Genomic DNA, 15,824 nt, shown 5'->3' on the forward strand with positions numbered 1-15,824 from the left:
TGGAACGAATTTTCAAGCTGACACAAGTTTCGATATATAAACTCCCGCACTTTACGTAGGACTACCATTTAATTGTTAACAAAACGTCATTACATGCACTCAAGCACAGGGGTAACTGGAACGCCAATGCATTTTTTCGCAAAGTTCGGGAATTTACATTTCGAAACTGGTGTCATCCTGAGAATGCGTTCCAAGTGGATCCGCCTTGCGAAATCCACTGCTTGAATTTGTAAATTGCAATATGGGCCATAAGATAGTTAGCTAAAAAGTTTAGTACCGGATTCTTGTTAATTAGTCGATTTTGTGTTTCAGATTTTAGTGCAAGTGGTATCCGCCCCTGCGAGTAGACCAGCTCGTCAACAAGAACAGACCTTTACAAAATAAAAAGAATTTCAAAGTATTCCATGAAACACACTGCATGTATATATATTGCCACGGGACTGCCGCTCGAGCACGTACATTGCGCCTATTCGCGAGCTTGTTTTACGCCCAGAAAAACACTTTTATGTAGCACATTTTGAGCCACAAAGAGCGGGAGTCTCTCGCATTGCTCTATAATTTTCTCCTTGTGACTTTTCAATTAAGACAAATGACCTAATTAGGGGAAAGCAAGAAATAAACTGAGTGCTTGAAACCGACGGCAAACATTACCTTTGTTCTCTCCAGCTACGTAGCGTCTGTATATTTTAATGTTCGGCTCAATTTAGGTGAAGCACCCTGCATACTGCTTTGCAATTCGAATTATTCTCCACGGTTTCCTATATCACCACCGATGAAGGCCATAGAGCGGCACGTCACCAAAGGTTTTACTCAACATGAGCGAACATCCCATATACCAACGGTGGTAAGGCGTGAGATGAACAAGAAGATAGCCGATAGTGTAAAAGTCCTATTGCTTTAGGTTTACATGCCGTCTATAGATTCACTACAGACAAAAGTCGTTCATCGGCGGCACAACCCGTGTACGCTGTAGACAAGCGCACATACCGGTGGATAATACGGAGATACGGTAGATATTAGCCACTGGAGTTGTATACTGGTGAGATTGCTTTTGAGCCTATGCGTAGATTTTAGCATACACATTGTGCATATCTCCGCATTTATTGATCATATGACATGAGCCACGTAGTCGCTCTCGGCAATCCCAAGACAGTCTTCACTGTTGTCAAAGCATGACCTTTGCGGCAGTAGAATAAAGAAAACAAAACGCCGATCCAATCCTTCTAACGCATGTTATGAACACCAATTGTAGCTACAAGCGAATTGGAAACAGGCATCAAGCTAACAGCACAGAGACTCGTAATGTTTGTAGCTGACAACACAGACTTTGTGAGTGTGCGATGAACCGATGTCGCACATGTCCTGTGCGCCTTGTGTGTCTTCCGATACTCAGATACTTTTCACGTTGCCCTCATATCTCTGCTGCGTCAGCAATATCGGGTGGTTTTTCGTAGACTGATATCCGGCTAAATAATGTCATCAGTTTCTCACTCATTTAATTAAGTGCCAAATCAGCTGAACCCACCCAGTGCTTCGCAGGAGGTATTCCTGTGGGCCGAGCATAAGCGTACGCAATTACTGTATAGGTTTATTTGAGCTACGATTGGAACAGAAAACTTGCACCAACATGTGTGCAGGTATCCCACTTGGCAGTACGCTGGAAGATATGCCAGAAATGCATTGTATTACTCATCGTCGTTGGCAATGACGCAAGCCACTGACGGGCCTTGTAACGGCTTTGGGAAACACTGAACTCATCAAAGTGTGCGTTTCATTTCCATACGATAGCCCACAGCGTTTGTAATACAACGCAGCAATGCCTTTCCTTTATCCATGAAAAATAAACAGAAAAAATTGAAAAGAAAAGCAACCCATTTCGCGCTCATGGCGCGCAGAGAGAGAGAGAGCCCCTGTAATGAAAAGGAAAATGGCACTCGGACTTTTCGGAAAATGGCACTCGCACCCTCGTCACCCTGGGTGGCAGCTTGCGAGATTTTAGTGCCACGCAACGGCGGCGCGCCATGTTTCCACGTCATTTTCAATTCTCAACGGCAGCGCCAGGCACGTAACGCTTGTTTCTGCGGTGTGCGGTGTCTCCCCCTACCTTGGTGTCTGTCACACGTCAACTACACGACAACTACACTGAACGTTAAGTTTTAGCAAGGATGTTTTCCGTCAATAGCTCATGATTAGGTGAGCGCGTTTCGTAGAGCGAACCGGCTGCATGTAGTGTAGGCGACTCGGGCATAGTCTAGATTTGTCGTTTACATGATTTGATAACGCGCTCTCTTTATCGCTTCCACTATTGGGAATGTTTTACGGGAAGCGATCAATCAGGACTGTTGATTTTAGCGTCATAGTTGATGTAGGTAACAATGAAAATGCACCATGATTTACGTTGATACTGAGCAGCCATAAAGAGGACTATTGGTGTTGAGCAGCCAGTGTGGGTAATCACCGTCTAGTATTGCAACTAGTCCACCGCCGGTGAATATTTTGTTTGAAGAGTTGCTTAAACACGCCAAAATGCCGGGGAAAAAAATGTCACAAAACTACAAAAGGCTAACAAAAAAGCATTTACGAACAGCGCATTCGTCTGCAGCCTAATTATATAGTGAGGTGAATTTCAGGGCTTTTTCTTTGCAAATAACTTCCACAGCGCATTTCCGACAGGCCTCATCTCGTTTCTTTTCGGGGTGCACATCGAACATGTATTCAGAAAAAAATGAGAATGAAAAAAAGCTATGCCTGCGCTGTGTTTCGCAACTCTCTTTTCGCTTTCAGAGAAATGTTTCAGAAAAGTAGCGATGTTCAAATTATTATTTCCCTAGTTTTTATACACCCAAATTAAACACGCAATTCATCGCCAATCTTCAGCTTTGGATATGGGCTACAAAAACTCAGGTCTACGACGACGACAACAAGAATCGGCGAACAAGATGAGTGGTTCTGAGATTGCAAGAAGCGGGAATCGTCATGTACGTTTGAGGTGAACAAAGCTAGCTCCCCGAAGGCGAACTACATAGAAGTTTCTTTACGAGACAGTTCAATCATTGACTCTGTTGTCTCATAAAAATGCGAATGCTGCTTACTTTATCCCTCTCAACAATATGCATGGCGACGCAGATGATAAAAATTCAGTACAAAAATAAGCTTTAAAATGTGAGACTTCCAGTACAAAGGACACATAAGAACCGAAGGAGCCATGTAGAAGGCTTCATCAACATTTCGGCTGTAGCAAAAGTAAGAGACGGCATCTGCTCTTATTTGTGCTTTGCTTCACTAAAAATCTTAAGTGGCGCAGATGACGATTAAAGATGAAAAAAACGAGAAGCCCGAACGCAAAATAAGTGCAACGCCGGCGGGACTCGAACCCGCAATCCTCGGTTTAGAATACCGATGCCTTGTCCATTGGGCTACGGCGGCTCTCACGCTGAGCCTGCAGCACTTAGTTGGCCAATCCTGGCCAGAGCGTCGCCGCCCCTCGGCGCAACCGCGTGAACGTGCTCGTGCCACTGCTGCCTCCTTCGTCGTCTTCTTCCGCAGCTGATTCCGATGCGGCTCGTCATGGCACCGTTCCCATACTGCCCCTCCCTCTGCGAAGGCGCTGACGGCGCTGGCCCACTGTCACTTGGTGAGGTGATTTCGGTCTCAAGTTCTTTGTCTCAGCATATCGCGAATCAAAAACTCGTATACTGCTGAGCTCAAATTTCGCATTAGAGAATATCGTAATCGTCGTACATAATTACAGCGAATCTGGTAAACTCTAATTCGTCTGCATTTTCTGTGTCCGCATCCGGCAGCAAAAATGTTGGCCGATCGCGGCGGCGGTGTAGGGCCGGGAGCAATGCTTCGTGCCCCCTTAAGGCAGAATCTTTAATTAGTCAGCTAAGTAAAACGAACCGTACATGCATAATTTGAAATCAAGCACACAACAAATCAAACAGCGAACGTTTCAATAAAGAACAAGTATACAAACATCATCCGAACCACTTAATTGAGTATAAGGCACTCCTGACAACAATACCAAGCACGTAGAGCCCCCCGCATACGTTTCCCGGTAAAGATTACTGTTTCGCAAGCTGCCACGCAGACGGCAGCTTTCGACGTGTGGAGGGACGTCCCCAGCCTTTCGCATAAAAGAAGCAGCCTATCAACTGATTTCAATGTTGTTGCAGCACTATAGAAGGGGCCGGCGTGCCGTAAAAGAATCCTTACTCCCGTTACTACCATCCCTTAAAAAAAAGAGTTCTCACTATAGAAATCAACACACTTCTTATAGACGACTCTGCCTTTCTATAGATTTGTTCTTCTGTTGATACATAGTCTAGAGTCCGTCTATAGACGCGAGTCGATAGGTTTCTATTCCTTTTGGCCTCCTCCCATCTTATTTATTTCTTCAGACAATTTATTCACAGATACTGGGATCTTTTACAAGATCTTAGCAGGGTGGGAAAATGCAAGTACATTCATACAAACATACTATTCAAGCAATGATGCCGATGCTTCAATTCAACATGCAAAAAGGACAGATTGCATGAAAAAAGGAACAAAGAAAAGATGTGCGATTGAGCCAAGAATGTTTGTGCGCCTGAAAACTGGATAAAGAATTTAGTGTAATGACTTCATCAGGACGTTTATTTCAATCAACTATTGTTCTTGTAAGATAAGAACATTTGAAGCAATTGCTATGCAGTGTTAATGGGTTTCCTGTTCGAGACTGTTTATGACGAGTAGCTTAACCAGTTAAGGGTGTTAAGATGTGCGAGGTATCAGTATAATAGTGGCCACTCATTAGCTGAAGAAAGAATTTTAATCGGGAAGCACGATTCGTTCTCTAATCGAAGAGAAGGCACAACGTTTAAGGAGAACTGTTATACAAATTGGACCATAAGAATTGTAGATAAATCGGAAAGCTTTCATTTGAATTCTTTCTAATTTTTCTATATTTATTTTTGTGTAGGGGTCCCGAATGATCATTGCATATTTTAAAGTAGGACGAACTATTGTATGATATGCTTTCAGCAGGGGAGATTGTGAGATATGTGTATGGCCGAGATATGTATAGTGAGATACCTCAGAAATATAAGTGTTCCGGGGAAAATAGTAAAAGAGAAGGGGCTTTTCCGTTCGTGTTATTATCACACAGACGGTCTTTTCATAGTTAACAGACATTTACCATTGATGGCATCTTCGAATTATTTTGCCAAAGTCGCTATTTAGCATGACTTGATCTTCCGGTAAGGCAATTTCATCGTATAGTGTGCAGTCACCCATGTAAACTTTAATTTTGCCAGATACATTACTGCCAATATCATTTATATAAAGCAAGAATAACAGAGGACCCAGCACGGATCCCTGGGGAACGCCACAAGCGACAGGTAATAAGTTGGAGGAAGTGTCGTTTATCCTAACTTATGGGGAGCTGTTGGTTGGGCATGCTTGTATTCATTTTAGTAGCTTATTTTTGTGAGTAAAAAACTTAATTTGTAAGGTAATTAGCAGTGGGTTACATTGTCGAATGCTTTACTTAAATCCATGAACATAGCGTCGCTTTCTTTTGTACTATTTATTGTTTTGCAAAATCTTGAATATATTCTAGTAATTGAGTGTCTGTGGTAAAGCCCTGCAGAAATTCATGTTGAGCGTTCGTCAAGACGCAATTCTCATAAAAAAACGATTACATGCTTATAGATTAGGTGTTCGAAAATATTGTATGTTGTCCAAGTCAGAGAAATTGGTCGATATTTTTTATGCAATTCTTGTTTCCTTATTTATGTAAGAGTTTTATTAGTGCTGTTTTCGAGTCATCCGGAAGCGTGCCATCCTGAAGCGATTTACTAAACAATATTTTCAAGGATATCGCTTGGCCAAGCGTTTTAAGAAGGCATTTGGCATACCACCTGAACAGGGGTTTTCTTTTTGGCAATTTTTAACAGCAAGTGACATATACCATGCTCAGAAATAACAATCAGGAATTGAAGGCCCATCCATGTAAAAACAAGGCAGACAACCTTCATCCTTTGTGAATAGAAAACTAAAATGATTGTTAAATGCAGCACATACAACCTGCTCATCGTGGACCTTATTACCGCCTATTATGGACATATCGGAAAGGGAAGAAGAATGAGTCATCGTCCTCCAGAAACTCCATGGAGACGTTTTCATAAAACTAGGAAGATGTCCATTAAAGCAATTCCGTTTGTCATTTATTATCACTTCTTTTAAATTATTTGACGCTTCCTCAATGACCCTTTCATTATTTGTTCAAGTTTTCAGGTTTGCGCAAGTTTGAATCCGCTTAAGCTTGGGTTGCTTGAGCAAGGCCTCGCGAGAGTTCCAGGGATTCCGACCTGCCACAATCTTCACAACCTTTAGAACAAACTGTGGCAGACAGTTGAATATAATGCCTTTAAATAAAAGCAACACATCGTACATGCTGGCAGTGTTTTATTTAATGTTATCCAGATGAAATGCTCGCGTATCAATTACAGACGCGTCATCTGCAGGCGAAAAATTCGGGTAACACTGAATCTTATCATTTTTACTGCGAGGGGAACATTCCAACGACAATACTACTGCTTGTTGAACTTAAATGCCGTCTGTGACCATACATGAGACGTCATCTTGTATATTTGCACCTACAATAAATGGGCAGATAACTGCATAGGAATCTTTGTCGCTTCTAGTGAAATGCTTACCTACTTGTAATCCATCAAAAACTATAGCAATATCAATGATTTCACGACGAATATTTGTGGTGGAGCATTACAGGAATGTGCTCCAGTCGACATTCGGCAGGTTACTATCACGGGTTAACATTGCTTTATCCATCTGCTTTTTTTAGTGAGGGTACATGTACCTAACCGACGAGTTAGGGGCCTGTATACGGCACCAAGAATGTATTTGACATTGTTAATACAAAAGTTGCAGAAAAAGCGTTTTACTCCCGAAGTGTCGGGCATTCTTAACATTTGAAGGGCATATTTAAAAAGAATGGCTACGCCTCCTCCTTTGCGCAATATTTAGTCTTTGCCCAATATTCTGTGGTTTATCGGGACAAATTGGCTATCATACATATAATAATATAACCAGGTTTCAGTCAACACTGAAATATCGGGGTCCAGCGAGCGAAGGATAACTTCAAGCTGTTCGACTTTGTTGACAACGCTGCAGCAGTTAAGGATTAAGATGGTGAATGGCGATTGGCAACGGTTATCACATTCTTTGCTCCATCGTTTCAGCTTACAGCATTTGCGTTTTCCAGATAACACTGACAAACATTTCACCATCTATGCTGCATTTATAGAAAACTATTTTAACTTTGGAGCCTTCATCACATCCTTCTTGTGAGCATTGCCATAATTTTTTTCTTATCTCACGAACTTTGAAAGAAATGTCCTCTGTTATGTAAAGTGTTCTCCCAGCTTTCTTGTGCTCTTTCAGCATTGAACTTTTGTCGCGATAGTCCGAGAACCTTAAGAGCACGGGGCGTGCTTTTATTTTTCTTTCCTAGCCGTTGACATCTTTCCATATTATTGATAGTAAGTCCATGTGTTTCCTTGAAAACACCTTTTCTTGATCACATTCAAGAGACTGTCGTTTATTCCCCCGCCTTCTCAATTTGGGCCGTACACGATCTCATCGTTTCTTCTACCTCTGTTTACTATTTCATCTGCCTTACATACCAAAACGGAGACGTATATTCCAAATCGGTTGCTGCTTTCTTGAGATTAGTTACATCACTTTGCAATAACATTAAAGTACTCGGTTGAGTTTCGAAGATGAGCATGCGCTCTTTTAAATAAGCGATATCTGTTTCAAATGTACTCCGTTTAGACAGTACATAATAGATACAGGCACTTATGTTACTTTGGACAGATAAAAGCTGCGACAACCCCTACTCAATAACGGCACATGCCAGAATATTCGTTTTGAAAGGTTACAAAGCCGTCACACCACTGCTTACAGTCTATAGTCTACTACGCAAATAACTCTCTTGGCAACAAAGCATCAGCAGGAATCGATTATCGGATCGGATACAGAACTAGTCGTTCACGTAATGTACCTGTGCAAGCAAGAAGAAGCGTTCGAGCAACATGCTGAAGCTGCTGCTGCTGCATTGCCCCCTCCACTGTAGAGGGTCTGTAGAAACAGTCGCTTAGGTGTTTGTTTCTTTTTGTCTACTTCGGCTCTATAGATATCCCATGGACGAATGTCGATACAGTCTATATTTTTGGCAATTCTGTGTTCGTAGACTGTAGGCTTAAGTCGATAAGCTTTCTTTTTCTTTTTACCTACTCCCGCTTTATGGATCGCATATAGCCAAAGTTCATAAGCAGTTTGTTCTATTTGTCCGCTTCTGCTCTATAGACTACTTATTGCAGTTTACAATAGGTAGTCAGGCACAGGAAGTGGTAAGGGAATACATCTACGTAGGACAGGTAGTGACTGCGGATCCGGATCATGAGACTGAAATAATCAGAAGAATAAGAATGGGCTGGGGTGCGTTTGGCAGGCATTCTCAGATCTTGAACACCAGGTTGCCATTATCCCTCAAGAGAAAAGTTTATAAGAGCTGTGTCTTACCAGTACTCACGTACGGGGCAGCAACCTGGATGCTTACGAAAAGGGTTCTACTTAAATTGAGGGCGACGCAACGAGCTATGGAAAGAAGAATGATAGGTTTAACGTTAAGGGATAAGAAAAGAGCAGATAGGGTGAGGGAACAAACGCGAGTTAATGATATCTTAGTTGAAATCAAGAAAAAGAAATGGGGGCATGGGCAGGACACGTAATGAGGAGGGAAGATAACCGATGGTCATGAAGAGTTACGGAATGGATCCCAAGGGAAGGGAATCGTAGCAGAGAGGGGCAGAAAGTTAGGTGGGCGGATAAAATGAAGTTTGCAGGGACAACATGGCCACAATTAGTACATGACCGGGGTAGTTGGAGAAGTATGGGAGAGGCCTTTGCCCTGCAGTGGGCATAACTAGGATGATGATGATGATGATGCTCTATAGACTCCCTTAGGGCAAATGTTGAAGCAGTATTTAGTTATTGTTTCCAATGTTTCTATGTAGACTGTCTCGAATATTTTTCACTCCTCCAAGCTTATAAATTGTCTATAGACGAACGTTGATAAGCTGTTTGTTCTATTTGTCCGGTACTGCTCTATAGACTCCCTATGTACAAATGTTGACACCGTCTTTATTGTTTCCATTATTTGTCTACAGACTGTCTGGAATATTTTTCACTTCTCCAAGCTTATAAATTGTCTATAGACGAACGTTGATAAGCTGTTTGTTCTATTTGTCCGGTACTGCTCTATAGACTCCCTATGTACAAATGTTGACACCGTCTTTATTGTTTCCATTATTTGTCTACAGACTGTCTGGAATATTTTTCACTTCTCCAAGCTTATAAATTGTCTATAGACGAACGTTCATAAGCTTTCCATTTCTGTTTACTCCCATTCTAAAGCCAGCCTAGCGAAAAAATTGTTGTCATCCTTTTTCCTTTTGTATGCCTCCGCCCCACTGATTACCTGAAGAAAAAATTCGATGCAGTTTCGGTTTTTCCTTATTGTTTCTTAGTCTATAGAGTGTCTATGGACAAGAGTCGATAAGGTGTATATTTTTTGTCCATCCCGAGTCTATACCTTGTTCGCGTGCACACACACACACGCACACAGACATATATATATATATATATATATATATATATATATATATATATATATATATATATATATATATATATATATATATATATATATATATATATATATATATCAATATAGCACTGAGAAATGAACTCGACGTACGTGAAAACACGGTACATCAGCCGAGCAGTTTGACACTAAGAAAGAACATGTTTTCACTTAGGTGCTGTTTATTCTCTTGTGCTGCACCAACGCAGCCAACGTGCTTTGTTCGCCGCCGCCGCCACACACCACATACATGGTGTGTCAGCGAAGACTTTCGAATATGTTTAAAAGCTGCCTTTTGCAGATATCACAATCCTAGTTCATGAGCTGGTCTACTCGAAGCGGCGGACAATACTTGCGCAAAAAATTGAGATTCAAGATCGACTAACGAATAAGAAATTACGTATTAAGTTTTTATGTATTTACATTATGGAACATATTGCAATTTGCAAATTCCAGCCGTGTAGCTCCTAAGGCTAGGCTAAATATCTGATTGCCCATATTGCAATTTACAAATGCAAACAGTAGATTTCGCAAGGCGGAACCACTTGGAACGAATTTTCAAGCTGACACAAGTTTCGATATATAAGCTCCCGCACTTTACGTAGGACTACCATTTAATTGTTAACAAAACGTCATTACATGCACTCAAGCACAGGGGTAACTGGAACGCCAATGCATTTTTTCGCAAAGTTCGGGAATTTACATTTCGAAACTGGTGTCATCCTGAGAATGCGTTCCAAGTGGATCCGCCTTGCGAAATCCACTGCTTGAATTTGTAAATTGCAATATGGGCCATAGGATAGTTAGCTAAAAAGTTTAGTACGGGATTCTTGTTAATTAGTCGATTTTGTGTTTCAGATTTTAGTGCAAGTGGTATCCGCCCCTGCGAGTAGACCAGCTCGTCAACAAGAACAGACCTTTACAAAATAAAAAGAATTTCAAAGTATTCCATGAAACACACTGCATGTATATATATTGCCACGGGACTGCCGCTCGAGCACGTACATTGCGCCTATTCGCGAGCTTGTTTTACGCCCAGAAAAACACTTTTATGCAGCACATTTTGAGCCACAAAGAGCGGGAGTCTCTCGCATTGCTCTATAATTTTCTCCTTGTGACTTTTCAATTAAGACAAATGACCTAATTAGGGGAAAGCAAGAAATAAACTGAGTGCTTGAAACCGACGGCAAACATTACCTTTGTTCTCTCCAGCTACGTAGCGTCTGTATATTTTAATGTTCGGCTCAATTTAGGTGAAGCACCCTGCATACTGCTTTGCAATTCGAATTATTCTCCACGGTTTCCTATATCACCACCGATGAAGGCCATAGAGCGGCACGTCACCAAAGGTTTTACTCAACATGAGCGAACATCCCATATACCAACGGTGGTAAGGCGTGAGATGAACAAGAAGATAGCCGATAGTGTAAAAGTCCTATTGCTTTAGGTTTACATGCCGTCTATAGATTCACTACAGACAAAAGTCGTTCATCGGCGGCACAACCCGTGTACGCTGTAGACAAGCGCACATACCGGTGGATAATACGGAGATACGGTAGATATTAGCCACTGGAGTTGTATACTGGTGAGATTGCTTTTGAGCCTATGCGTAGATTTTAGCATACACATTGTGCATATCTCCGCATTTATTGATCATATGACATGAGCCACGTAGTCGCTCTCGGCAATCCCAAGACAGTCTTCACAGTTGTCAAAGCATGACCTTTGCGGCAGTAGAATAAAGAAAACAAAACGCCGATCCAATCCTTCTAACGCATGTTATGAACACCAATTCTAGCTACAAGCGAATCGGAAACAGGCATCAAGCTAACAGCACAGAGACTCGTAATGTTTGTAGCTGACAACACAGACTTTGTGAGTGTGCGATGAACCGATGTCGCACATGTCCTGTGCGCCTTGTGTGTCTTCCGATACTCAGATACTTTTCACGTTGCCCTCATATCTCTGCTGCGTCAGCAATATCGGGTGGTTTTTCGTAGACTGATATCCGGCTAAATAATGTCATCAGTTTCTCACTCATTTAATTAAGTGCCAAATCATCTGAACCCACCCAGTGCTTCGCAGGAGGTATTCCTGTGGGCCGAGCATAAGCGTACGCAATTACTGTATAGGTTTATTTGAGCTATGATTGGAACAGAAAACTTGCACCAACATGTGTGCAGGTATCCCACTTGGCAGTACGCTGGAAGATATGCCAGAAATGCATTGTATTACTCATCGTCGTTGGCAATGACGCAAGCCACTGACGGGCCTTGTAACGGCTTTGGGAAACACTGAACTCATCAAAGTGTGCTTTTCATTTCCATACGATAGCCCACAGCGTTTGTAATACAACGCAGCAATGCCTTTCCTTTATCCATGAAAAATAAACAGAAAAAATGGAAAAGAAAAGCAACCCATTTCGCGCTCATGGCGCGCAGAAAGAGAGAGAGAGCCCCTGTAATGAAAAGGAAAAGGGCACTCGGACTTTTCGGAAAATGGCACTCGCACCCTCGTCACCCTGGGTGGCAGCTTGCGAGATTTTAGTGCCACGCAACGGCGGCGCGCCATGTTTCCACGTCATTTTCAATTCTCAACGGCAGCGCCAGGCACGTAACGCTTGTTTCTGCGGTGTGCGGTGTCTCCCCCTACCTTGGTGTCTGTCACACGTCAACTACACGACAACTACACTGAACGTTAAGTTTTAGCAAGGATGTTTTCCGTCAATAGCTCATGATTAATTGAGCGCGTTTCGTAGAGCGAACCGGCTGCATGTAGTGTAGGCGACTCGGGCATAGTCTAGATTTGTCGTTTACATGATTTGATAACGCGCTCTCTTTATCGCTTCCACTATAGGGAATGTTTTACGGGAAGCGATCAATCAGGACTGTTGATTTTAGCGTCATAGTTGATGTAGGTAACAATGAAAATGCACCATGATTTACGTTGATACTGAGCAGCCATAAAGAGGACTATTAGTGTTGAGCAGCCAGTGTGGGTAATCACCGTCTAGTATTGCAACTAGTCCACCGCCGGTGAATATTTTGTTTGAAGAGTTGCTTAAACACGCCAAAATGCCGGGGAAAAAAATGTCACAAAACTACAAAAGGCTAACAAAAAAGCATTTACGAACAGCGCATTCGTCTGCAGCCTAATTATATAGTGAGGTGAATTTCAGGACTTTTTCTTTGCAAATAACTTCCACAGCGCATTTCCGACAGGCCTCATCTCGTTTCTTTTCGGGGTGCACATCGAACATGTATTCAGAAAAAAATGAGAATGAAAAAAAGCTATGCCTGCGCTGTGTTTCGCAACTCTCTTTTCGCTTTCAGAGAAATGTTTCAGAAAAGTAGCGATGTTCAAATTATTATTTCCCTAGTTTTTATACACCCAAATTAAACACGCAATTCATCGCCAATCTTCAGCTTTGGATATGGGCTACAAAAACTCAGGTCTACGACGACGACAACAAGAATCGGCGAACAAGATGAGTGGTTCTGAGATTGCAAGAAGCGGGAATCGTCATGTATGTTTGAGGTGAACAAAGCTAGCTCCCCGAAGGCGAACTACATAGAAGTTTCTTTACGAGACAGTTCAATCATTGACTCTGTTGTCTCATAAAAATGCGAATGCTGCTTACTTTATCCCTCTCAACAATATGCATGGCGACGCAGATGACAAAAATTCAGTACAAAAATAAGCTTTAAAATGTGAGACTTCCAGTACAAAGGACACATAAGAACCGAAGGAGCCATGTAGAAGGCTTCATCAACATTTCGGCTGTAGCAAAAGTAAGAGACGGCATCTGCTCTTATTTGTGCTTTGCTTCACTAAAAATTTTAAGTGGCGCAGATGACGATTAAAGATGAAAAAAAACGAGAAGCCCGAACGCAAAATAAGTGCAACGCCGGCGGGACTCGAACCCGCAATCCTCGGTTTAGAATACCGATGCCTTGTCCATTGGGCTACGGCGGCTCTCACGCTGAGACTGCAGCACTTAGTTGGCCAATCCTGGCCAGAGCGTCGCCGCCCCTCGGCGCAACCGCGTGAACGTGCTCGTGCCACTGCTGCCTCCTTCGTCGTCTTCTTCCGCAGCTGATTCCGATGCGGCTCGTCATGGCACCGTTCCCATACTGCCCCTCCCTCTGCGAAGGCGCTGACGGCGCTGGCCCACTGTCACTTGGTGAGGTGATTTCGGTCTCAAGTTCTTTGTCTCAGCATATCGCGAATCAAAAACTCGTATACTGCTGAGCTCAAATTTCGCATTAGAGAATATCGTAATCGTCGTACATAATTACAGCGAATCTGGTAAACTGTAATTCGTCTGCATTTTCTGTGTCCGCATCCGGCAGCAAAAATGTTGGCCGATCGCGGCGGCGGTGTAGGGCCGGGAGCAATGCTTCGTGCCCCCTTAAGGCAGAATCTTTAATTAGTCAGCTAAGTAAAACGAACCGTACATGCATAATTTGAAATCAAGCACACAACAAATCAAACAGCGAACGTTTCAATAAAGAACAAGTATACAAACATCATCCGAACCACTTAATTGAGTATAAGGCACTCCTGACAACAATACCAAGCACGTAGAGCCCCCCGCATACGTTTCCCGGTAAAGATTACTGTTTCGCAAGCTACCACGCAGACGGCAGTTTTCGACGTGTGGAGGGACGTCCCCAGCCTTTCGCATAAAAGAAGCAGCCTATCAACTGATTTCAATGTTGTTGCAGCACTATAGAAGGGGCCGGCGTGCCGTAAAAAAATCCTTACTCCCGTTACTACCATCCCTTAAAAAAAAGAGTTCTCTCTATAGAAATCAACACACTTCTTATAGACGACTCTGCCTTTCTATAGATTTGTTCTTCTATTAACACAAAGTCTAGAGTCTCTCTATAGACGACTCTGCCTTTCTATAGATTTGTTCTTCTGTTGATACATAGTCTAGAGTCTGTCTATAGACGCGAGTCGATAGGTTTCTATTTCTTTTTGCCTCCTCCCATCTTATTTATTTCTTCAGACAATTTATTCACAGATACTGGGATCTTTTACAAGATCTTAGCAGGGTGGGAAAATGCAAGTACATTCATACAAACATACTATTCAAGCAATGATGCCGATGCTTCAATTCAACATGCAAAAAGGACAGATTGCATGAAAAAAGGAACAAAGAAAAGATGTGCGATTGAGCCAAGAATGTTTGTGCGCCTGAAAACTGGATAAAGAATTTAGTGTAATGACTTCATCAGGACGTTTATTTCAATCAACTATTGTTCTTGTAAGATAAGAACATTTGAAGCAATTGCTATGCAGTGTTAATGGGTTTCCTGTTCGAGACTGTTTATGACGAGTAGCTTAACCAGTTAAGGGTGTTAAGATGTGCGAGGTATCAGTATAATAGTGGCCACTCATTAGCTGAAGAAAGAATTTTAATCGGGAAGCACGATTCGTTCTCTAATCGAAGAGAAGGCACAACGTTTAAGGAGAACTGTTATACAAATTGGACCATAAGAATTGTAGATAAATCGGAAAGCTTTCATTTGAATTCTTTCTAATTTTTCTATATTTATTTTTGTGTAGGGGTCCCGAATGATCATTGCATATTTTAAAGTAGGACGAACTATTGTATGATATGCTTTCAGCAGGGGAGATTGTGAGATATGTGTATGGCCGAGATATGTATAGTGAGATACCTCAGAAATATAAGTGTTCCGGGGAAAATAGTAAAAGAGAAGGGGCTTTTCCGTTCGTGTTATTATCACACAGACGGTCTTTTCATAGTTAACAGACATTTACCATTGATGGCATCTTCGAATTATTTTGCCAAAGTCGCTATTTAGCATGACTTGATCTTCCGGTAAGGCAATTTCATCGTATAGTGTGCAGTCACCCATGTAAACTTTAATTTTGCCAGATACATTACTGCCAATATCATTTATATAAAGCAAGAATAACAGAGGACCCAGCACGGATCCCTGGGGAACGCCACAAGCGACAGGTAATAAGTTGGAGGAAGTGTCGTTTATCCTAACTTATGGGGAGCTGTTGGTTGGGCATGCTTGTATTCATTTTAGTAGCTTATTTTTGTGAGTAAAAAACTTAATTTGTAAGGTAATTA

At 42.1% G+C, this 15,824-nt stretch overlaps 2 non-coding genes across 2 annotated transcripts; both read right to left on the minus strand.

The window, feature by feature from the left end:
• Positions 1-3,351: 3,351 nt before the first annotated feature.
• On the minus strand, positions 3,352-3,426 carry TRNAR-UCU (transfer RNA arginine (anticodon UCU)). The gene has a single exon. It is a non-coding gene; the product is annotated as a tRNA-Arg (tRNA).
• Positions 3,427-13,612: 10,186 nt separating this feature from the next.
• On the minus strand, positions 13,613-13,687 carry TRNAR-UCU (transfer RNA arginine (anticodon UCU)). Its single transcript has one exon. It is a non-coding gene; the product is annotated as a tRNA-Arg (tRNA).
• Between the last annotated feature and the right edge of the window lie 2,137 nt (positions 13,688-15,824).

Source organism: Dermacentor variabilis, unplaced genomic scaffold (genome assembly GCF_050947875.1).
Source record: "Dermacentor variabilis isolate Ectoservices unplaced genomic scaffold, ASM5094787v1 scaffold_13, whole genome shotgun sequence".
Classification (NCBI taxonomy): Eukaryota; Metazoa; Arthropoda; class Arachnida; order Ixodida; family Ixodidae; genus Dermacentor; species Dermacentor variabilis.